The sequence below is a fragment of the Nipponia nippon genome, unplaced genomic scaffold (assembly GCF_047370975.1).
Source record: "Nipponia nippon isolate SJK-2023a ecotype South Korea unplaced genomic scaffold, ASM4737097v1 scaffold_4, whole genome shotgun sequence".
Lineage (NCBI taxonomy): Eukaryota > Metazoa > Chordata > Aves > Pelecaniformes > Threskiornithidae > Nipponia > Nipponia nippon.
In genome coordinates, this window is record NW_028262358.1 from 78,355,722 (window position 1) to 78,379,827 (window position 24,106).

The 24,106-nt window shown below is 39.7% G+C and overlaps 1 long non-coding RNA gene across 1 annotated transcript; it reads left to right on the forward strand.

Moving 5' to 3' along the window:
• Positions 1 to 12,060: 12,060 nt before the first annotated feature.
• On the forward strand, positions 12,061 to 21,562 carry LOC148053394 (uncharacterized). Its single transcript, XR_015708045.1, has 3 exons — positions 12,061 to 12,168; positions 17,823 to 18,047; positions 21,514 to 21,562. It is a non-coding gene; the product is annotated as an uncharacterized LOC148053394 (long non-coding RNA).
• The last annotated feature ends 2,544 nt before the right edge of the window (positions 21,563 to 24,106 follow it).

The following is a 24,106-nucleotide window of genomic DNA, read 5'->3' on the forward strand; positions in this document are numbered from 1 at the left end:
AGTCCAGACAGATGACATCTGTAGCTCTTTCCTTGTCCACTGATGCAGTCACTCCATCATAGAAGGCCACTAGGTTGGTCAGGCAGGACTTGCCCTTGGTGAAGCCATGCTGGCTGTCTTGAATCACCTCCCTGTCCTCCATGTGCCTTAGCATAGCTTCTAGGAGGATCTGTTCCATGATCTTTCCAGGCACAGAGGTGAGGTTGACAGGTTGGGAGTTCCCAGGGCCCTTCTTTGTACCCTTTTTAAAAATCGATGCAATGTTTTCCTTTTTCTAGTCCCCAGGGACTTCACCTGACTGCCATGATTTTTCAAATATTATGGAGAGTGGCTTGGCAACTACATCAGCCAATTGCCTCAGGACTCTGTGATGCATCTTGTCAGGTCCCATAGACTTATGTATGTTCAGGTTCCTCAGGTGGTCACGAACCTGATCTTCTTTTACAGTGGGAGGGACTTTGCTCCCCCAGTCCCTGCCTTGCGGTCCATCCACTTGAGAGGTGTGAGAAGAAAGGTTGCCAGTGAAGACTGAGGCAAAAAAGTTGTTGAGTACCACAGCCTTCTCCTTGTCCGTTGTTACCAGTTTGGCAGTCTTGCTTATCTGGGGGGGTACACTTTCTTTGATCTTCCTTTTCTGGCTGACATAAGTGTAGAAGCCCTTATTATTATTCTCTGCACCCCTTGCTAAGTTCAGCTCCTTGGCCTTCCTGACCCCATCCCTACACAACTGGGCAGCATCCCTATACTCTTCCCAGGATACCTGTCCCTGCTTCCACTGCCTGTGCATTTTCTTCTTGCCCTTTAGTTTGACCAGCAGGTCTTGACTCAGCCATGCCAGTCTCTTGCCTTCTTTGCCTGACTTCTTACACCTGGGGACTGAGAGATCTTGTGCTCTGTGGAAAGCATCCTTAAAGATCTGCCAGCTGTGTTCTTCTCCTTTGTCCCTGAGGGCAGTTTCCCAGGGGGTCCTATTGACTAATTCCTTGAACAGCTAGAAGTTTGCTTTCCTAAAATTCAGGGTCCTGACTTTACTCTTTGCCTGACCCATATCCCTCAGGACAACGAACTCCACCAGTGCATGACCACTGCAGCCCAGGCTGCCTCCAATCTTGACATCACTGATTAGCCCACTTGTGTCAGTGACCATCAGGTACAGTATCGCATCCCCTCTGGTAGGGCTGTCTATTACCTGGCTTAAGAAGTTATCCTCGATGCACTCCAGGAGTCTCCTGGACTGCCTACAGCTTGCTGTGCTACTTTTCCAGCAGATGTCGGGGTGGTTGAAGTCCCCCAGCAGGACGACAGCCTGCAAGCATGATGCCTCCTGTAGCTGGAGTAAGAAGGCTTCATCAATAGGCTCCCCTAGACTGGGTGGCCTGTAGTAAACACCAACCACAAGGTTCCCTTTGTTGCCTTGGTGTCTGTTACCCATAAACTTTTAATCTGCTCGTGGCTATTCTTCAGAGACAGCTCTTCACACTCTATCCATTTCTTGATGTAGAGGGCAACCCCTCTGCCCCTCCTTCCTCGCCTGTCTCTTCTGAACAGCTTGTAGCCATTGACAGCAGCACTCCAGTCATGGAATTTGTCCCACCAAGTTTCAGTAATGGCAACTAGACTTTACACTACTTTACTAGGATTTCTATAAAGGCAGAATACTAGCCTATCTGAGTCTGTTAAACACAAATAACCAGGTCAAGCCAAATAACAAGACATCCTTTTTAAAATGATATAGCTATGTGACATACTTTTTCTGGTCTCTCTCACCTCCTTGTGTATAAATATACATGCAAACACACTTTGCATTTTAGAGCTATCAGGTGACTATATATATATATATATATGTATACTACCGGGCATAAGCAGATTTTATATAGTGAGTAGTATTGAATGAGGTCACATGATCCATAATTATTTACAGTTAGATGACTGACAACCATATTATTTTATTAGATTTTTCCAGATAATAGCATCAGATGGTGACATATATTTATAACATTGTTTTAGTACATGACAATTTAATCACCTGTCTGTCATTAATACTAAAACCTCCATGCTTAGTGAAGCAACTTATGATCATGTTTTGCAAAGAAGGTAACTGGGTTATTTTTTCAATACTGATCCTTAAGACACTGATAAAGTGGCAAGTGAAGTTTTGCTTCAGGAGGACTCCATACTTTGCAGTGAGTGCTTCCTGAAGCTTCAAGATGTAGGATGTGATGCAATCTCACAATAGCCTATTTGATTGGGGCTACGTAGAACAAGATATCAAAAATGCTTCATAATTTTAGGCGTGTAGTTGTGGTGCATCCAACAAAGCAGAAAAATAAGATTTTCTGAAAATTGGATATTTTCAAGTTATCCCAAGTTGTGCATGGAAAGCACCCTGTATATCATTATTTACTTCTGAAAACCGTAGTTCGAGCGTTTGCACAGTTCTCTTTCTGTATACAGTTGGCCAAACATTTTGGTCAGCTGTGGACTGAGGATCTTTTGAGTGTACAATGAGCAGCAGAGCTGAGCCCCTCACCTCTGGAATTGCTTCCTTGAGAAGATCTGTGCATTTGGAAAAGCTGTCCTAAACCTTCTGAACTTTATTTGAAATGATTCTGGATTGAACCATGTGATGGGGTTTGAGATGAAGAGGAAATAAATAATCCTGGAAATCTGTGTCATTTTGAATTAGAGGGAATTAAAATTTCAGCACAAAATATCTACATCCCCCTATCAGTGATCCTTTTCTCTGTTCTTTGTCTGTTTCATTTATCCTAACAAGCACCTGAGATTTATTATTTGGTTTTAGTATTTTTGGATGACTTCTTATCCTCCCTTTCTCTACCTTTACTGGCTGGTGTCAGGTGGTGTCATCCCTCCTGCCCCTGTCCTATTTCTGTCCTTCCAACTGGCATATGTGTTGATTTTGTATTTCTGAGAGTCATAAGAGAAAAATGCCATGCCGGGTGACTGTATTCTCAAATCTCAAATGTTTTTGAGAAGGATTGAGGGAGAGAAACCAAGAGACTTTTCCTTTGTATTCCTGCAGAGCATAAATAAAGCAACAATCCTTTTTGAGAGAGCGATTGCTTTAGTTTTAGGACAACACTTGAAAGTTTACAGATTTTCAGTTTCCCAAATAGAATAGTTTCTTTCAAATTGGAGGATGTAGTGAATTATAAATTCCATATGACTTTGAGGTCTGCTTAGTTTCATTCTGCAAATAGCTCTACCATCTGAAAGTGCATCTCATGTACTCTAAAGGTTCAGATTTTATTTTTTCTCCATTAGCCCTTCAGTCACTAAGAACTTCTGCTGTCCTTTTTTCCATGTCTGATTAGAATCTGAAATTCAGATTAGCTGATCTTACAATGACTTGCAACCAAAGTCATGGGAGCTCCTTGGTCTTGTCATGGTTTAGTTTAGAATTTCTTTTTTTGTTTATCTTTTATTTACAATTTTATTGGATTTTTATGAAGAAAGATAAATACTAACAGAAACACAAAGAATTACAGTGTTTTGCCACGTTATGCAGAATTTACAAGATTATTGATAGGTGCTTTTTCGTAGTGTAAAGGGAAGTTGGCACCCATCAGGAGTAACTCAATACCTGCCAGCACTGGGTCTTAACCAACTCAGTAAATCAGGGCTATTTTTGATCTCCAAGAATGCTTTGCTACATGATTATTTTCAGTAAATATGTAGCAGCATTCCTAGATTATTTCTAACGGCAAAGTTCAGACTGCTGTTTCTTCTGGTTTTCATATATTTCTTTTGCGAACCATCAGAATCCTACTCTGAAAATCAACAATTTACTGTTTTTATGATTTATTTATTCCGTTGGGTAAAACTCTTTAAGAAAATATGTCTATTGCTGAGGCTTCAAATGTGAAAAATAGTATTGTCAGGTCACTTACCTTAGTGACACTGGATAAGATAGAGGAGAAGTTAACTCTTCCACAGGGTCTAGTGGACATCAGACATTTTGATCTCTTTCTTGTGGCACTGTGAGAAGGACAGAAAATAGCATAGACAAAACTGAGCTAGTGACAATGATCTTGAGAAGAACGGTGCAATTCTGAATTTATAATGTTAAGGTTGCAATTTAGCAAATTCTCTCAGATACTGAACACTGCAGATGATTACTGTTTCCTCTTTCTTACAATAAGTTATTGAAAAGGTGAAGGGATTGTAATATAATACTTGGCAGAAAGACTTCTGAATGCACTTAGCTGTAGGAGTTACATATTCTCAGGTTGTCTTTATCCATATGCTTATAATCTCCTACAAATTTGTCAGACCCAATAATTCAACTCCCAAAGATACTTACACTCAGTATGTGTTTAAATAGAGGTATATCTGAAAAGGGCTTCAACCTAATGCTTATGGAGAGGTCATTAGGAGGTTTCAGATCAGTTTCTGTTATAAAATTCTGTTTTTATACTTTCATTAATTCCTGTAACATTCACCTTTACGACATAGCTTTCCATGCTTGAGAGAGTATTTGGATTCAGCAGAATCCTTTCAGCTGCCTTTGGGTTATAAAAGAATCCTATTTAAATATATGAAGTAAATCCTACTTTTTTGTCCAGATAGGAGGAAAGGGAAATGTTTCAAACCAAACCAAGTTTTAAACTTCAAATTGTTCAAGTACAATAGCTCATAATGAGCAGCCGAATCAATCTGAAAAGATTTAAGGAAGTGTTCACATCATCTAGTCTTAGGCAGTGGATATGATCAACCTATTACCCAACTCTTCCTATTGTCAGTCTCTCCAGAGAGATTTACATGGTCTGAATCACCTCTGGGAAAATCCTGTGTCTCTCTCCACTGGCTATTGGCAAGAACCTAGAGAGAATAGTTGTTTAAATTAGATGGCTAAAGCCGTGCGGTATGAATACCCTCTTTCATCACAGGGAAGAGATATTGTCAGTCTTTAAAAGTGTGCCCTAATATGTGCATGAACTGGAACTGGTCATCCTTTCCCAAGGTTTCACCGAAACCATGTAGCATGCCAGAATGATGTGGAGGACCCATTTAGACTGTACTGGATTCAACAATATATTATGGTTTAAAAATGTTGTTTAGTTAGCTGTTCTGATACATTTACTGAGTAAATATGTCTTTATTGTTGAGGTGTGCCCATCAGAGCTGGGCTTGCCAGTGAAGCTAAGGAGCTCAACTCTCCTTCCCTCATCATATCGCCTATGGTTGCATTGCTCACTTGACATCCTATGGTGGAGGAGTAGTTCTAGAGCCTTCTTTTTATTTTGAGGGTTTCTGTAGTTTTGGTACCTATTTTTCACTTTTTTTCCCATTAGACACTGTCCAGTGTTTCTCAGCCAATGAGTTGGTGTGATGTTTGTCAGGGGTTATTTAGTTTGCAGCAAACACATGGACATAATGTTAAGACTTTGTAGGCTCAATTTGAGCTGAAGAAACTTGAAAAGCAACAAAAATGCAATACTGTTGCTTAAAAATAGTCTATATAGCACTTGAAGGCAAGAATTAATACACCAAGTGTTTTCAGCCATGATTTCTATCACAAGGCAAGAAATCTTGATTGAACTAATTACTGGTTTTAGTCTTGCATCATTGTTTTATTTTCAAATTATTTTCTTCAGAAATACTTAGTTGTTATTTGCTGTTAACTATAGAGACATGTTGATTTGCAACTAAATGTAAACTACACATTAAACCGACACACTGCTACTCCTTAATTTAACGTTTTATCATTAAAATGTCAAATGACATTTCTTGTTTATTGTCTGATACTTTTACTTATTCTTTGTGTCAAACTACTGTGGATGGAAATGGAAATTTTATTAAATTGCAGTTCTATTTAATTGCAGAAAATGCATCTTTTAAAACCTTTTATTAATGAAATAAAATTACTTTAAACAGACCGGTGACATATTTTTAAATTAAAACTTTTTGTAGTTTGAGCTAACTGATTTATTAATGAGAAAGTATTTATTGTCGCTAGTGAATTAAACAAGTTGCTTATGGTTACAATTTCCCCAAGACATTAAAATAATTAGTTTTTAGTCTTTCATGGCTTGTTTTTGTTTGTAGATTGGATGAGGAAGACAAACTATCATCTTTTAATCCCACTCAGTTTTTATACTTTGAATGAACTAAATACTGTACAAAACTGCTAAACCAGAATGAAGGGGGAAAAAATCTTTCAGCACTTGAAAAAGTACTGCTAAAATAGTGTAACAAGTCGGTCAGAGATTTACACATGATCTCACCTGATGTTCCCCATCAGTTTGCTGGTTTTAGTTATCATAAAAGCTTAGTTACAAAAATGTTCTACTTGCATGTTGTTTTTAACTAAGTAAAAATGTTTTTACGACATCGTAAGAGGACTAACCTTACTCATTATAGCAAATTTAACTTCTGAAATCTTTATTTACTTTTTTAGCTATTTCAATCCTTTTATTTAAATAACATTCTCTCAGATTTTAGTTCCTGAGTAGTACCTGAATGTGTCTAAAATCATAATAATTTTCTTCTTATTCTTCTTCAGAGAGTATAGACCAAACCTGAATAACTTACAAGGTAGGTTTTGTGCAGAGGATGTTCAAAAAGCAACTCAAAGAGACGAAAGCAATTTTGCCACAATAGTCTAAGGTACAAACACAATTCCTCAAGCACATAATTGAAATTGATTTAATGTGAAATCAGTTGAATAGGATTGATTCCTATTGAAATCAAGGAGATTACAGAAAAGAGTAAGAATTAACTGCTTGAGTCAGGGTGCCAAATCTTGTGCAAATAGTTCCTAGCCATACAAATAGAGAAATTGAGTGTATCAGGAAAGAATGTTCATGTATATTTTTCCTTTTTGAATGCAGAAATTTGTACAGAAAATACACTTCTTTTGGATGAACTAAGACAAAAAAGTAGAGTTTTAAATGTGGATGCAGCTGTGAAAAACAAGGTAAGGTACTCAACAGTTCTTCTTATCAATTTGAGTGTCTAAGTTCAGACTTTTTAATGATTACACTCTGAGTATAAAGAAAATGCTGTAAAGGTGTGTAAGGAGTTCCCCAGACTGGCTGGGGATGATGCCTCCTGCAGAAAGTGAGTGAGTGAGTGAGTGAGTGAGTGACCGACTGACTGACTGACTGAGAGTGTATGTGTATGTGTGTGCATGTAAACCTGTCATTGTTATTACCGTAACTCTTCTCTTGCATCACAAGTGATTTTGAGGGAGGATGCACAACTAGTGTGCCACTAGATGTTGCTCTAAGACAACGTCTAACAAAAGAAGAACTCTAAAAAACATGCAGTCCCTAATATTTGCATCAATCACCACAATTCTTTTTAAAAATAATTCACAGATTAAATCTTAAGCTTTTGAAACAGGTTCCAAAAAAAAAAAAAAAAAGAGAGGAGAAAAAAAGCATCATGAACTGCTATTAAAACTTACAGTATCAGAGCTACTGCATTTCTGGGAACAGAATATGAATAAGAATGCTATTTTATCAGGAACCTTAGGTTTTATAAGACTGTCTTATTTAATTCTTGAATTGCTTTCTGTTAAGTAAACTCACAGCCTTTAAAAAAGCAGAGCATAAATTCTTTAAGTCTTTCTGTTCTAAAATCTGGGGCTCATGGCTGCTTGAGGTCAGTGGTTAAATGAGTTTGCTGGTCTTGGCTGAAATACCATCGATGCTTCATGGTATTTAGCTAACTTCATCTTGGTTTACGGGCACTTAGAAGTTAAATAGAAGAAATGCTAATTAGGTCAATATGGAAATAAATCTGCAGAGCTGTAAGAAGATGCTTGCACAGTGTCTGCTGAAGCAGGTGTGGTTTTAGTCTAGGCTTGCAATATTTCACTTGCAGAAACAAATAGATTGATAAAACAGAAGGAAAAACCTTTGAAAAGTAGACCATTTGCTCTTATGGGAATCAGTGAAGGTTAGGACCAAGGTCCTTAGTAAGATAATTCAGAATGGGAGGAGATATATGTGTAGAAGATTTTTGCAGGATAACAGGCTAAAATGGCAGCAGAGCAGATGACACGGCTAGAATCTCCCTGGAGTGAATACTCAGTTTTGCTTTGCCCCTGCTGAACAGTTCTGTGTATGCTTAGCTTTGAGTAGTCACATTGTTTAGATTTTCAAAATTTTCTCATTTATACTTGATTCACCCAACTGAACAACATACGGATATGATCAACATCAAAGACAGGTTATTTTTTTGAGAAAATGTTAGTAGCTCACTGATTAAATATGAAGTGGGCATTGAGAGAGCATTAACACTGTGAAATGGATTTCTAACATTTTAAAAAAGCAGCATGTACCCTTGTCTTTAGCTCTGTGGTGGGTCTTAAATGAATAAAGTCTTTGCTGATCATTTTGTTTTTGCATTTGGAATTGATGTATTCTACCAGTTATGCTCTACAGGAAATGATTGAAATTAGTTTTCCTTAGTTCATTTATACTGTACTCCTCTGCAAGATTGCTCCTTGACCTCATTATATCATCAGACTCTGTAAAAACTTTTTTAAAGCCAAGCACTTTCAAATATGTAATTTTTAAAAGAATTTCAGTAAAACAGCGTTAAAATATAATTCTTTTTAAGGCCTTTTACTGCCTCTGTCCATGTATAGTAAAATATTTTAAAACTGTCCATACCTGTTTTACAGTAGTTTTTCAATCTATAGTACACAGAAATACTGCATACTATATAGAGGTGTTAAAGTTACCTTCTACACATCTGCTTTTTCTTTCTTTTCCTTGCGACGCAGGCAGACGTGCACACATGCACACACTCAGAGGACCATATACCAAGTTAGGAGCTAATAAAGATGTCAACCACTGCACTCCGTTATGAACTGTGACACATAACACAAAGCACCCTGCCTACTCCTGATATTGTCATTTTGTGTAAGTGCTAGCTTCGTTTCTGTTTTTATTAGCTGATGCATCAACACCCTGCACCCAGGAAGAGATTCAATAACGTCAATTAATTAGGCTATCCTTTTAGGCAGTGAGGAAGCAGGAGTATAAGAGCTGTCTAGGGCTACAATCCTGTGCAGCTTGCATTATTCTCCTTCCCAAAGCCTAATTAGCATGCTTGTTTTTGGGGTGTTAACAGAGGCAAAGAGGAATACTGAGGTTCTCAGCTCCTTGCAGGGCTTTTGTACCAGGATTTGTTTAGGTAATGCAGTGGAGCGGCAGAACATGTGCCTCCTGAGCCTGCTGCCAGCCACTACAGTGCGCAAGAGGAGGGAGAGAAGGGAGGCAAGGGCTGCCTGCGAGCACACCCAGCTGAGGGAGAGTCATGCCCCATTTTCCAGAGAAGCAGTAAAAACCACTACGGAGAATTCTCCATCTGCACAGCTATTACATATCAAAGACAATGTCTGCATTTTCAGTAGATATATAAAGCTACTGTGTTTGAGATTTATTTCTGGCTGGTAAAAATAGTTTTGGGCTGAGTGTGTTAGATGGCTTTCTTGTTTCTGTGATTCAGTAGCAGCATCATTCTTTACAGACATAATGTGCATATTGCTGACATTGTTCCAAAAAATAGATGGCCCAGGGCCACCTTTGGGGAATTCTCTAAACGGAAGAATCAGAAATGATCATCTCATGCTGGGTGCTGAAGCAGTCTCTTTGCATGCTGAGAGTGCTGAAGGAGGAGGACCTGGAACAGTCCCTGTGCATGTGTTTACACAACAGAATATTGCTGCTTTGAGTTATCAGCCTGGTGGTTCAATAACGTTCACTCTTAAAAGCCTTCAGTGCATATTTATGTATGACAGTTTGCATTGTAAAGGGCCTGTAAATGTGCACTGCTCACCAGGAGGAGGTCAGTACCCTCTCAGCTTTACTGCAGGAGCAGAGACGCAGTTTTGTTTCCATCAAGAATTTCCCCCTCAGAGCAGTGGGAGCAAAACTGGGACCCTGTTGGTGGAAATGCTTTGTGCCCTGAAATATGAATGCAGCAGAAAAAGTGCTGACACATGTTCTCTCTGCACCTCAGAAATATCGGAGAATTTTCCCCCTTCTTTTCTCTTTCCAGACAGCATGGAGGCATAGGATGGGTAGGGGGTGTCATGGATTAGTCATATGGAAGGTACTGTGAAATGACTTACAAAAAATACTTTTAGATTCCCCCCCCCCCTCCCCCCCCTTCCCCTGTTGTGCAGGGAGGGAAGGGAAGCAGCATGGTTGGGTCTGCAAGACAAAGGCACAGTGGCCTGTTCTGGAGGCTCTACCTCTTGTGGAGCAGCTGTTGTTGGGCCAGTGGTCATGAGGCTCCTCTGCCCACAAGCATCTCAAGAGCAGCAGCAGAGCGGGGCAGGCCACGGGGGCTGCAGGAACCCTGTGCTGCCCTCTGAAATGGTGCTCGTATGGGGCTGGCATGGGCCCTGCTCTGGCTCTGCCTGGGCTGCACTTCGGGCTCACTGCCTCTGCAGGGCTGCAAGGTGGTCTCACTGGGTGCCTTGTCTTGTCCCGTATAAAATGAGGAGATGGGATAGGATAAAGACCCTTCAGCTATCTAGCAAATCTGCACTTCTGTGTAAGATCCAGGGCTTGGTGTGGTCCTGGAGGACAAATGGTGAGTTGGAGAGAGCGTAAGGTGTTTGAAGGGCAGAAAAAAAAACCTGCTCAGGTCCCCTGATTCTGCTGCCTCCATGAGGTCTGACTTGGATATGCCCTTCTGAAACCTGTATTAGGAGACAGATGCCATGCAGACATGCAGCACAGGTAATATATAATTTACATTAAAATGGGATACTCTTTTTGTCAACCCCTAATTCTGGAGGTGGTTTTTCAACATTACCAGTGCTAGAAATTCAACTGCATAATTTATGGTAAGATCTTACATTTATTTTTGTGTTTGAAGAATGGCTTGGTGGCTTAAGCACAAAGCTGGCTGGGAGATTAGATAGTTCCTCTTCACTGCTCTGCCCTCCCCAGTTTGTGTGTGGCCTTGGTGGGACAGGTTACTCTCATAGGCACAGTAATGCATCCATGGCATTTGCTGGTAAGATGTAACTAAAGTTCTCTGAGGCTATGCATGAATGGAGCTAGAGGAGCACAGTCCTGTCTTTTATAGTATTTGAAAAACTAAAAATTAGAACTTAGAAATTCACCCATCACTACTGGTTTGTATCATCTGTGAGAAGTTATTCTGTGCTGCAGGCACTCGTCAGTTATGAAGAAGGATAGGCCCACCATGTAAATAAAGTAAATCCATCTCATTTTACACGGATGGTCAAACAGCCATCTTATGATAACTCTCAATCACTGCCAAAGTGAATCAGCCTCAAGCCATAGGAGAAAAAGGAAGTTTCTCTTCAGTTTCTTTGGGTCTGCATTGCAGAAGTCTGAAATCAGCTTGCAAATACGCTGCATTGTCATGTGCTGTAATCCACAGCTGTTTATACTGATGTGTGTGCTGTGTGCTGCTGTAATTCCTAACTACACTGGGAGTATCAAAGTTTGACTGCAGCCTTAGCCCTGACTTTACTGGCATTGTTGATTTTTATCACAGTTGCAATGCAGATTTAAAAAAAAAACAAACAACAGCACAAACCAGCTATACGCTTTATAGTTAATGCTGTCTTCAGTTTGTTCTTTATTGGCACTAGAAACCCCTTCAGTTTAAGGTAAAATAAAACAAAAATAGCAAAATAAATAACTCGGGTGCATTTGGAGGGGAATGCAAGCTGTTTCTTGGTCTGAACACCTGCATTGTAATAGAGATTTAAGTGTACAGCAGCCTCAGACAGAAAATATTATAACGAATCTGAACAGTACCTCTAAGTCAGCAAGAATCTGCGAAAAGCACAACAGTGGATTAAATTAGGGTTGCAATAAATAAGCATTTAATTATTTATTACAAAATAAATTATGTATTGACACAAGAAGTTACACAGTAATTTTCTGTTTGAAATGTTGCAGAAGTAAATCGCTTTCTTTCTGAAGGGCAGCATGGAGCATTGGTCTTGTGTTTCTGTCATGACATTTAACTCATTAGCATGCAGGTGCACTCTCTGGGTTTCGTGCAATAACTGTCTCCATTCACTGTGTTTACAGATAATCCAGCAAGTTTGCAGGCCAAATGCTCTCTGAATGTGAGCCCACAAAGCAATGAATGAGGCAGCACACTGCTCAGGGAGATTCCAGCACAGCTAGCCAGAAGGTGAGTATCAGCAATGGCCTTAAAACCAAAAAATGGCTTGAAGTTGTTTGTAAATGACCATCACAGTAATTAATTGTAGGTAATGTTGCAGTCACTCATTATTCTTTGCTTTCCTTAAAATCAACTCTTGTTTTTTAGCAACTGATCCATGGTTAATAGTGGTTAGCATTATGCATCTGAGCTCCTGGTTTACTAAACATAATGAATTATTCTGCTTCGTGGGGAACCAATCACGCGTTTGGTGTGTGAAACAGGAAATCCTTCACGGAGAACTGCAGGCACAGCAGGGACTCTCGTGACTCCACTTTGGGACTGAATGGCAGATGAAATATCACGGCGAGAGGGGGCCCTGTCCTGCAGCTTTGTGGAGCCGCCCTCTTATCCAGTGCTGTAACAGCTAGAAGAAGGGCCTGTGTCTTTGTTGCTGAAAGGAGCTGGGCTCAGATCTGGGACTAGCACATAGCTCCTGAGAAGCCAACAGCAACATCCCTGTGCCCCAGCTCTTGATCAGCTGCATGGGTGTAATGTCTCTGTTTCATGTTCTTGTTGGGAGATGTATCTCACGTAACCCTTAGTACTGCAAGGGCTGGGTATCTAGCTAATCATCTGGGCTCTCCCTATATTTATAGGAGGGGGGAGAGATTAATCTCAGGTAGAAGAAGCGTCTAAGACAGCTGGGAAAATTGCCCCCTCTGTGTACATGGCTTTTTCTCTTACTTTGAAGGGAGTCTAAGTAACTAGCTCAGGCTCCAACCTGATTTTTAAAAGGTTGAATTTAGGTGAGGGAATTCTACCTTCTGCATCTGCCTCTTTTGTTAAAATTGTCAGCCCTTAAGCCGAGGACTGTCTTCTACCACCATGGGCATTACTGTATGTCTAACACGGCAAAGTCATCATTGCAAATGGAGTCCCTACATGCAGCTGTGATATGAAGAATTGATAAAAAGACTCTTAGAGCTGCTGACTGATGTTTAGTACCTGAAAACATTACCTTACACCCATATAAACAGATGGGTAATGGAAAACCTCTGGATATTAACCTAGCACAGGTTATGCAGCCAGACTCAGACATAAAATCAGGCTTTGGCAGCTTAACAAACTGCGGCATGTCAACTGAGCAGTTCTTGATACCCCTGTGCTGATCTCATCCTCATCATCTTATATATGCTTGTGTTAAAGGCGTGCACACAAATGGATGCCTCAGACTGATGCGCAGTAACTTGTTAAGCCACTGTTATCATATCATGTGCCTCAGCCCACAGACAACCCCCACACTAGGTCTTTTTTTACTTGGGTTTCATGCTGACACTGGGGATTTATCAAAATCTGCTGTGCAGCTATAAAGATTTTTGCTAAATATGCAACAAACGTCAATGTGTAGGATATAGGAAATGGAGCAGAATGGCTATTAGGAAAAAGTTCAGCATCTGTTCAGAGAGTTTTCATGCATGATTTGCTAGGTAAAGGTTATCAGAAAAGTCAATACAAGTGTGCTCAGAAAACATAACATCAGTTAAACCTCTTGACAGGTGCGTTACAAAGCAGCAGAAGATCATTCAAAGCTGACCAGCAAAATTCTGTTGCTCCTGAAGGTAGAAATACCTTGTCATACTCCTGGGCTGCTTTATGAACCTGCTGGCCTGCTGAAAGCTGAAAGCCATTGCTCTGCTCCCAGATGGCAGGAGTTGCATTTGGAAAGGCATGCAGTGTCTCTCATCTCTGTAATGTACCAGTTTGGCACGCTCTGAAAGCAGGTGAATGAACATTGTTTTAAACTAGGATGCTTATGCTTGTAGAAGGTGCCAGCTTGAGACTAATGGCAATGCTCACAGCACCCACACAGATATTTCTCAACTCTCTTTAGATGGAAGCAAGAATAACAGGCACCTCAGGGTCCATTTCCATTCTCCTCAGCATGGATATTGCAAAGGTGTTAATGCTCTCATCTCATGAGAAAATGCTAGGCATTTGTGAAAGAGGGCCAAGGGGCCTGTGCTGTGCAGCCCTGGCAGCCTGCTGGCTGCCTGCTTGCTGGGCACCCCGGGGTCCCTGTGCTTGGGTTCCAGCACAGCTGCTCCAGATGCTCCACGCCGCATGAGGAGGCCACAGCACTCTTCCCTTCCCTTATGCTCCCGTCTCGTCCTGTTGCCAACCCCCTTCGTCATTCACAGCCATAGCATCCTACATCCCACTGTCCTCTGTCTCCAAGCCAATGCAGATCAGACTCAGCCCCACAGGGCTCCTGTTTTGAGTTTTCAGACCACCTCTTGAGGCAAACGTGGTAGTTAGGAACAGGAGAAACTTGCAGGTTGCGTCAGGTTGAGATATGTAAATGTCTTATGCCTTGTGCAAGAAGAATGCACATCTACCTGAAACAATAAAACAGCCCACATGTATGGACCTTTACTCCAAACTGAGAAGTCTCCTCCCTCCATATAGTGCAGTATGTTTCTTGTTTCTCCTCCTGGCCTTTTCTCTTCTTGCTTTCATACAGCCAGGGAGATACTGCTATCTTATATAAATATCATACCCCTTTGTCAAGTGAGTGTCTAATTAGGTCTGCTGAACTGTTAGAACATGACAGCAGATGGTTTGTTCCTCAAAGTCTTGAAGGGCAGAGCTGAAAACCTGTTTTACTTGAGCTGTCCCCATGACGAGGGATGCTCCATTTAAGGAGGCTCTGTTCCTTATGCTCCTGTTCCTTCTATGCCACCTGAAACCTTTTCTTCTCACTTTTCTTACTCCTTTTATCTGAGTGTGGAAGCAAAAGACCGGGAAGAAGGCAATCACTCCCCACATTTACGCTAGGATTCATAAATGGCACTCAAACAGGTTCTCCCAAACATTGCAGCTGTACTTCAGGCCATTAAGCTCTCAGCAAAAAGATTTGTGTTCCTCCCATTTCAATCCCTTGACAGGTCCAATTTCCAGATGTAAAAGTTTTTAATTACATATTTAGAAATCTTTATAAACTGGTGGGATTACTGAGCGGAAACCCAGCACAGCAAAGGCCATAAGGTCTGCTCAGGAAGGAAAATCTTTGTAAATAAGCATGCATTGAAAGAAAGAGAAAAATAACCACTACCTCAAGCTATGAATCAATATGTTCCTGAGAGGTTAAGGCCCTGAATCAGTAAAGTGTTTAAGACCATCCCTAACTTTAAGTAACCCCATTGACTTCAGTTATATATGTATCAGTAGCTTGCTCAGTTGAGACTTTCTTTTATGAGCTAAAATAAATTCTTTTTTTTATTAATTTTTAGAGTCTGGAATTGTGGCCTCTATGCAGTTTTCAAACACAGTGCCTAGAAAAGTGTAAAAGGTAAATAGAGAAAGCAAGGGTGGGAGTAAGTTAGTAACACTACCCCCATTTATCAGTGTGGGAAACTGAGGCTGAAGGACCCAATGGCTTATTTAGGGCCACACAAGTAGTATGTGGCAAAGCCAGGAAACAGATCCTGGTCTTCCAGGTCCTGCTTTCTATATTTTAATCCTCTAGTATATATCCTGTAGAAATTCCAACCCTCCTATCTCCTCCTTTAGACCTTCTGCTAACACCTAAGTAAGTGGAAGGGACAGCAGAGTTAGAGTTAGCTAATACTTCATCTATTGAGGATCAGGGAATATATCTTCTTCCTGGCCTAACATTTATTTAGAAACTTGAGTATAATATGCTTGTGAAATAAGTATTTTTGCATAGTACTACTTGAATTTCAAAGAAAAAGTGAAATATTATTTTTTTGGCTTATTCATTCAGGTAATTGTACCTGATACAGTGTTTCTAACGAAGCACATTAGCCAGTCTATTGCAGCTCATTTCATAGCATGGGAGTGCAAACAATAAGAAGCAGATCACCAAACCTCTAGTAATTAAATATAAGTAGAGCAGTTGTAATAAAGAGAAAGAAAACCCTGGGTAAGTTTTCTGAAAAGGAAAAAGGTATAATTACTTCAGCCAAAGGGCAGCAATAGCACAGACACTGACAAAACACAGGGATTTTATGTGCTTATTGACTCAACCATTCACAAAAAAAAGTCATTATCTTAGCAAATGCCACACTACACGATAGCAATCAAGCTACTGTACTGCACCTCTGAGATACAAAGTACCTTTTACTGAAAATCAAAGGCACTTTCCTGAATAGTTAAGAGAAGAACTTTATGGTTCTGTGATGATATGGCCACATATTTTTCTTTTTGCTTTTCTAACATTTAGAGCTGCTTTTGTACTCTTATTATTGTCACAAAATGTTCTGGGATGTGTCTACTGGCTTTTGGCAAAATAGCTGCAGAGTTAGTATGGAAACTTTTAGCATGCCCAGCTGAGGCACATCTGGCCACCTCAGCTCTGAATGATAATCTTGTGATGTGAAATGAATGAAAGAGATAAAAATAAGCTTATCTGTAAGCCCAAACTCTCCCTTTTTCCATCCATCCTTACCGTTAACAAAGTATCTGTTGGACTAATGGTAGGGAACCTCCATTTTAAGATCAAAGGGATTACCAGGCTGATGAATGCTGAGCGGGTATCGAAATTTGTACCTCTTATGGGTGATGATCACAGCTTTGTCTAGAGGAGCAGGGAGACACAGGATGTCTTTAGGATAAGCAGCCTTAACCCCGTTTTAGGATCTATACCTGGAGAATAATGATTCAAAAACTGTCATTGGAAGTCTTGGGTAGCCAGTTCTGTTTCTAAATTAGATGTTTCCAAAACAGTCATGGCAAGATACCCCTGATTGGTATGGAGTGTATCAGGCTTTTTTTTTTTTTTTTTTTTTTTTTCCCTTTTTCCCCTGTTTCTGCTTTTGTATTTTTTGGGACAGATGAATACTGGAATAGTTTAACTAAGGATAAGCCATTTTCGATCTCTGCTTATAAGGGCTGTCTCAGTCTCCTTGCCATAAAAAACTGGGAAAGAACCATCCTGGTCACTGCTAGGCTCTGGAATCTGGAAATGTCGAACAAATTCAGAACATTAACTTCACTTGAAGGACTGATGTTCCTTCACTCCTTTCGTATTGGTGTCTTTGTCCTAATGACTACAATCATCTCCATTTTAATTAGATTAGGAAAAAAAAACCCTCTGAAAATCGAGGATGAAGAGCCCCCCACCTCCAGACGCAAAAGGCTGATGTATCAATCTGCAACTGGAGTGTGAATTGTGGGTATCTGAGACTGGCTGCTTCAGCATTACTGTGTCTGTGATGGATTTTAAATCTATTCCTGTATTTTGAAAAAGCTTTATATATACCAGTTTGCCCAAGACCGTGGGACATAAGAAAATAATGTTATCCTGGCTCTGTAATTTCCATTATAAATCAGCTGCAAATATTTAAGGAGCTTTATTTGCTGATGCACATTTCTTTCCCAGTTGATATGATATGACAGAAAGAAAACACAATCTCTAAGCTCTTTACTACAGTCAGTGTGATTAAACTGCAACTGTGGCTGTACTGTATATTATGTAAATGTAATTTTTGTGGGTATATTTAATTTTGGATGTGGTGGTACTAATTAGCATCTAGTATGATGTTTATCTTTTTCATCAAAAATGTCACTCTGTTCACAAGACTTTTTAAGGTGAAGAGGAGGCAGGAAACAGGTTCTTTTTCTATATCAAATTTAACATCTGCTGTATCTATGGATAACAGGTTCTGAGGTGAACTGCTGAGTGTGCCACAGCAAGCCCGGCAGAGTTAAGTGTGGAAAGTCAGTCTGAGCACATGCTGTAATGGATTTGACCTCGAAGAGCACTACAAAGAGAAATTGCAGATAACCATCTGAACTGACTTCAGAAGCCTGTAGCCCTGACTCCCTGGATACCAAGAGAAAAGAGAAGGACTAAATAGATTGGAGTGAACAATCAGAAATACAAGGTTGAATAAATGCTTAATATTTGAAATGCTGACAGTATAAGAAAACAGAGAAGAACAGTACATTTCCCTACTTGATTCCAACCATATTAGGAAAGTAAAATTCCTTAAAAGACAGTTTTATAAAAGTAAGATATATGTTCAATAGAAGTGAGATGTGAAAGTAACGTTGGAACAATAAAGACATGTAGCTAGGAATATTTTAAACACCTTTCCATAGAAAGCAATTACTGATTAAGACTAGTAAGGAGAAAGGAGAAACTACTCACATGGAGAATAAGTTGCATTCTCCTCAGTAGGACCGAGTTTGAGGCTCCAGCCTTAAGGGCAGCAATGGTGGATCTCATGGGGCTCTGCCATGGATACCTCAAAAGGTCATCAAATGATGAAGCATATGGGCTATTGAAACAGCCATTTTTGGATCAAGTTTTTCTAGGGTGGAGTGGTGTACATTTTTGAGCATCCCAAATTCAGAGGCTGCAATTAAAATAACTGTTCTTAATCGCTAGTTCCTGGCAGACGGAGTGAGAAGGGATAGTCTTAAGCACAAGAGGTGTGGGTATGCAGAAAAGAAAGCTGAGGGTGAAAGCACAACTGTCTGATATATGTAATGATGTAAAAGGGCAAATATTTGGAACAGGTATGATTCCACCAGTTTGACTTCCCTAAAGTTACCTTTATAGTGCAAAAATCACTGCGCTGTAGAGATTGTGGTCTAAAATGAGAGGATAAGACAGAAGACAAACAAGAAAATAGAGTCTAAAAGAGTCAAAAGGACTTCTGTGCTTGTAGTCCCAGAAAACATTGGGACAGAAGTGGGAATAGAGCCCAGCTCACATTATATCCACTGCTTGTTTTAAAGGATGGGTTTTCCACTTGGTTATTCTTCATATTACATTTATTAGCAAACGTAGGATTAGAAGGAGCTTTGAGGATCCTCTGGGACTGGGGACTGCTGTGAGCAAGTGCTACTTGGTTTTTTCTCTATTGTGTTTAAAAAGACAGGAAGAGAAAGAAGAGAGAATGTGTGCACACGTTCACTGCCACATCTGCTCTACAAAACCCTGAGCCAGAGTTAAAATAAGCCTTTAAAGAGAATATAGACAGCAGTGTATTTAGTTTTGATTTATTAAAATAGTTTTCAGGCTGCAGTCTTATTTGTCCTGTGAGAACTGCACTCTCTGGTAATGGGAGCATTGAATTTTCATTTGAAACATTTTAGAGAGCATATTTTTTTCCACCTACAAGAGTGTGACAAGAATTTGTTCTTGTATGATGATGTGCAAGTTATTATAGCTGCTATGCTAAACATGTATTTATGATCATTGCTGGCACAGCTGCTGTGTATTTTGTTTATGTTGTTACAAACCTAGTTGTGACATATTATAAAATATACATTCTTTTGTGGTAGTCTCACACTGAGACAGAATAAATCATGCCTCCTACCTCTGCTCTGATTTTTCTGATATTGCCCCTTTGCTTTTCCTTACCCTGGAGAAGAGAGTGCCTGTTTGATTCTCAGTCCCATACCAGATGATGTCAAAGGCCTCATGAAAGGGCTAAAATAGATGCCTTAATACAACTGTCAGGGAGGCAAGCCCCAAACCGCAGGATGAAGCAGCTAACTGTCCTTCAGTCAGAATAACCTGCTTTCATTAAATGCTAGTTTGGGAACAGTCCAGACATGCTTTAAGCATGTGAGGAACAACACAATGAATAATTTCAAAATGGGGAAAACAAAACAAAAATAGAAACAAGGCTTCCAAAATGAAAAAGAGCTAGCCAGATCCAGCACTAGACAAGTACTAGACAAGAAAGACACAAGTCTTTCATTTTCCGTGCTCTTTCATATTAGCACGGACAAAAGACATGATTACTATCTCTGTGTGCTTTTATCACAGACACGTCTTTGTGACACTTTTTTTAAAAAAATGAAAGCTCTGTCAAATAATTGCAACACAATTTTAAAAGCTCAAGATTTGATATTTTTAAATTAGATTTGTTTCTTTTCACTTTCCAAACCAGCATTTCTCATTCTTGATTAATTAGCAGCATTCTAAGAGTGTCTTTGATAGACTATCACCATCTGCATTGTATATGAATGTTCTTCATAGGTTTCCTTCTATTTGCCTGTCCATGTTCCCACTGACATCAGTGGTGCAAGACCAGACTCTATTGTTTGATGGTTAAAGGATAGGGGTTTATGCAATGCCTATAGAGAAAAAGGCAACATTTTTTTTTTTTTTAGGCAGATGTGCATTTGCAAGACTGGTGTCTTAGTTGTTAATCTGCTTTTATATAATAAGAAAATGTTAAGTGAAAGCAGTTCCAAACTTAATGTATTTTGGATATTTTATTGACTTCCCCAATAGCTGATATTGCTGGGAATGAATCCAAAACAACTATTACAGGACCCCGAGAAAGAAATGATGGGAGTTTTAGTGGATATCATAGTAAAGCCAACATTTACTACCTGTTATCACAGGTGTTTTTAAGCTTTTCTCTTAACCCAGAAAATAAACTATGCCCATATGTTATGTACCACTGGGCTGTAATTTTTGGTTGATGCTGAACTTTCAATGGCATATATGTACTGACTCTTCAGAAAACAGCTGGTTATAAGGCATTTTGTTTAATTACACTTTGTTGTTTTGACTCTCCTGTAGTGTTTATCATCCTGAGAAATATAGCTGAAGATATAGGTCAATGACCCCTTTATACATTATAGTCTGACACACTGCTCCATGGGGGATTAGCTACCTAAATGGAAATTTTATTCATTACTTCTTTCGTGCTGCTATTCTGAATCACTTCTTTATAAGGCTACGGGAGTAAAAGACTACAGCCAGCAAAACTTCTTTGGTCAAGTCCTTTTAGATAATTCCTTGCAGTATAATAAAAGGGTACTTTTCATGCCATGCAGCAGGTCAGAAATCAGTAAAGAGAAACTAAGGGGAAGAAAGGAGCACAAGCAAACCGCAGAGCAGGAAAACTGTTGAACGTTCTCAAATTTCTTTTGACTCTTCATAGTGACAGAAAACCCTGTGCTAAATATGTTTGTGCTGATCTGCTGTGAAAATTCACTGTTCGATAGCTTCCAGAGTTTCTCATCTCTTACCTACAGCGTGTATACCTACACCTCTGACCATTGGGCTCCCTTGCAGAGTGTGGATGGTTACTGAGTGGCTCAAAGACATCTAAAGGATTTTTTAAACTCTGTTTCCAAGATGCACCTCTACTTTTAATCTTCTCATGACAGATAATTCTCAGTTCATCATGCTGTTTGTGAGAGGCAAAGTTACTGGACTCTGAATCAGCAAATGAGTGAACAAATTCCTGATACTAACAATAACTGATGGGTCATAAAAATAAATAACTTTGCATAACATGCTTTATTTTGACAAATATGATTTCATTGTAATTTGAAGTAGCAACATTTGGCAATATAGTGATTCTTCTTTTTTCTTAGGTCACACGTTGTCTGGCTCACAGCTGGGCCCAAGAACTGGAGGTCAAAGACACAGAAGTGAAAATGGAGCACAAGGTCATTTAATTTACTGTCCTTGATTTTGCCCAGATGTTTTTTTGACTAGTCTCATTTTAATACTCTCAGTGATCTCCATTGATTATTACCTTTGGAAAGTATTCACAGCTTAATGCTACTTCCAAGACAATGTATATTTTAAAGGGAATAGGATAGGTTAAATTGAAATGCTACCACAGCATTCTGCTACTAGATCTCTGCTAACAGGAGTACATGGTGAAGATTACTGTAAACTAATTGTTTGGTTATGCAAACCTTGGTTCCTGTGTTTATAGTATAATGAACGAATCGGTGTTTCTATGTATTCGTATTCTAATTATACTTAGGACACAATGATATAGTCGAGTGTAGTGTTATAGTCACAAAGGCTATCTTTAGCTTAGGGAGGTTCGGAAACCTCTGGATAGCTCAGAGAATTAGCTGAACCTGTCACTCTCCATATTTTTTTAGGTTAAAGCTGAAGTCTAGAAAAGCCCCTTTAAGGCATGCATGAGTCTGAATACTGGCACTACTTGATTTTGCTAATTCTTAGTTTACACAAACAAAGTGAGTTTTCTGTCCAATCTAGGAATATAAATCTGTCAAGACATAACAATAAAGACTGAATCATTGACAAAGCAGCCTGAGCAGACTCTGAAGCTGCCTGAAAGTTCTGGGGTAACTTCAAACAGCTGCAATACCTCATTCCCCTGCAAACTCAATTTGCCTGCAGATGCCCTATTGTGTGTCTCAGATATGCATGAAACTGTGAAATTCGGTGTTCCAGCATGACGTTGGTTAGATTTAGCTTTGGGCTCAGCCTCAGTTTACTGCTGATGAATCAGAAGTTCACTTTGCTAAAGCATCCAAAACAGAAAGTTGCTTGCCGAAGCTCCACTAAATTGCCATCCAGCTCCCACTGAAATAAAAATTCTGGTTAGTTCCCCATGGCTCACTTAGCCATGCAAAAGCTGGGTGGGAAGGCATTTTTCCTTTTGGAAATGGACTGTGGAAAAGAAGCCATTTGGATTCCCAGGTTGCTCTCCTGGGGCCTCAGCAGGCTGGTACTCAGGGCTGTTGGCAGTCCTACCTTTCTACCAGCTTCTACAAGGCGAGCAAAACAGTACTTCTGCTTCCATGTAGCTCTGCTTCGTCTGTGTCTCCTGCTCATTGCAAACAAATGAAAGCCACACATGTTTTATTGCAGATTTTTGGCTTGCAGACAAAGTGCAAGGAGGGGGGGGATAATTAGACTTCAGGGTGGTACCTCCCTCTAGCATCATAAATCAAAGTTATTTAACACTGAATACAATAGCATGTCAATGAAAATGCTTGGACATAGAATTACAATAACCAAACTTGTTTTCATAAGTTGTTTGTCGTAAGTGAAATAAAGTACGGAAAGAAATGGAAAATGTGGTAACTGTGCCTGAATGCATTTATATAGTTTTCAGATCCCTTTCAGAGTTACACAGAAGTCTTCTACTGTATTTCCTCGTGACATATCTGTGGACCCTCTATCTAAAAGCTCATACTACTTTTTCCTGGAGTTTTCTCCTTCTCTCTCTTGGCTGAACCTTTCTGCTAAAGTACTGAAACTTGGCAGTATAAAAACTTCAGACAACGAAGCCGACTCTTCCTCCCCTAGCCCTTTGCCAATTTAAAAACTTAAAACCAAAATTTTTGATTATTTACCGTGTGTAGAAATCAAACTTGCTGCACTGTGACTGACCCCATTTGAACTGCAACATGGTGGAGGGGTTTCCTGCCAATCAGCTGTAGGGGGTCTGGACTCAGTGCAATGAAGTCTGCTGAGGGTGGGTATCAGCATCTTTCCTAGCTGTAATCTCTACACGGCTCTTATAATGACTGATATATCTTTCTTATTCAGAACCATCAGAGAATGCTTTCAGCCATTTATGTACAAGTCAGCAGTGGCAGTCACATGTGAGTGGATACCATAATTTTTTACTCATGTAATATTCCAGCAAAGCAATTCTTTGTGCCGTTAACATCCTTATGACAGGAATGCTTTACTTCTGAGAAGCACCAGGTCATGGGATGGGTGAGTATTGGCTCACTGAGAAAGGCTGAATTTCTAAAGACATTTTCTGCAGCTCTCTAGGTTTTCCCCAAAGTTGCATTTTTTCCTAGATGATTCCAGTGACAGCATATATAATTCTTTGCTGTGGAAATTTCTTTGAGGGAGAGACAGATCTTGCCATCTGGCCTGGAAACTACAATATTCTTTAAGTGTTGCATATTTGTAAGGACTTTTTTTTTTACTTTTCTCTGGAGAACTGTTGAACTGAACAACCCTTAATACTAAAAACGAATAATCATAGTACATGGTAATTTCTTTTTCCTATGTCTGTCATATAAAACTGTTCAAAAGGGGAAAAAGGCTTTCTTCTCAGCATTAGGGGTAGAATTTTTATTATCCTAGAAAAATTTCATTGAAGTCAGTGGAGTTCTAGTTACCTAAACAACATACAGTATGAGTGTAGGAACTTTTCCCTTAAAATAAGTGAGTTGCATG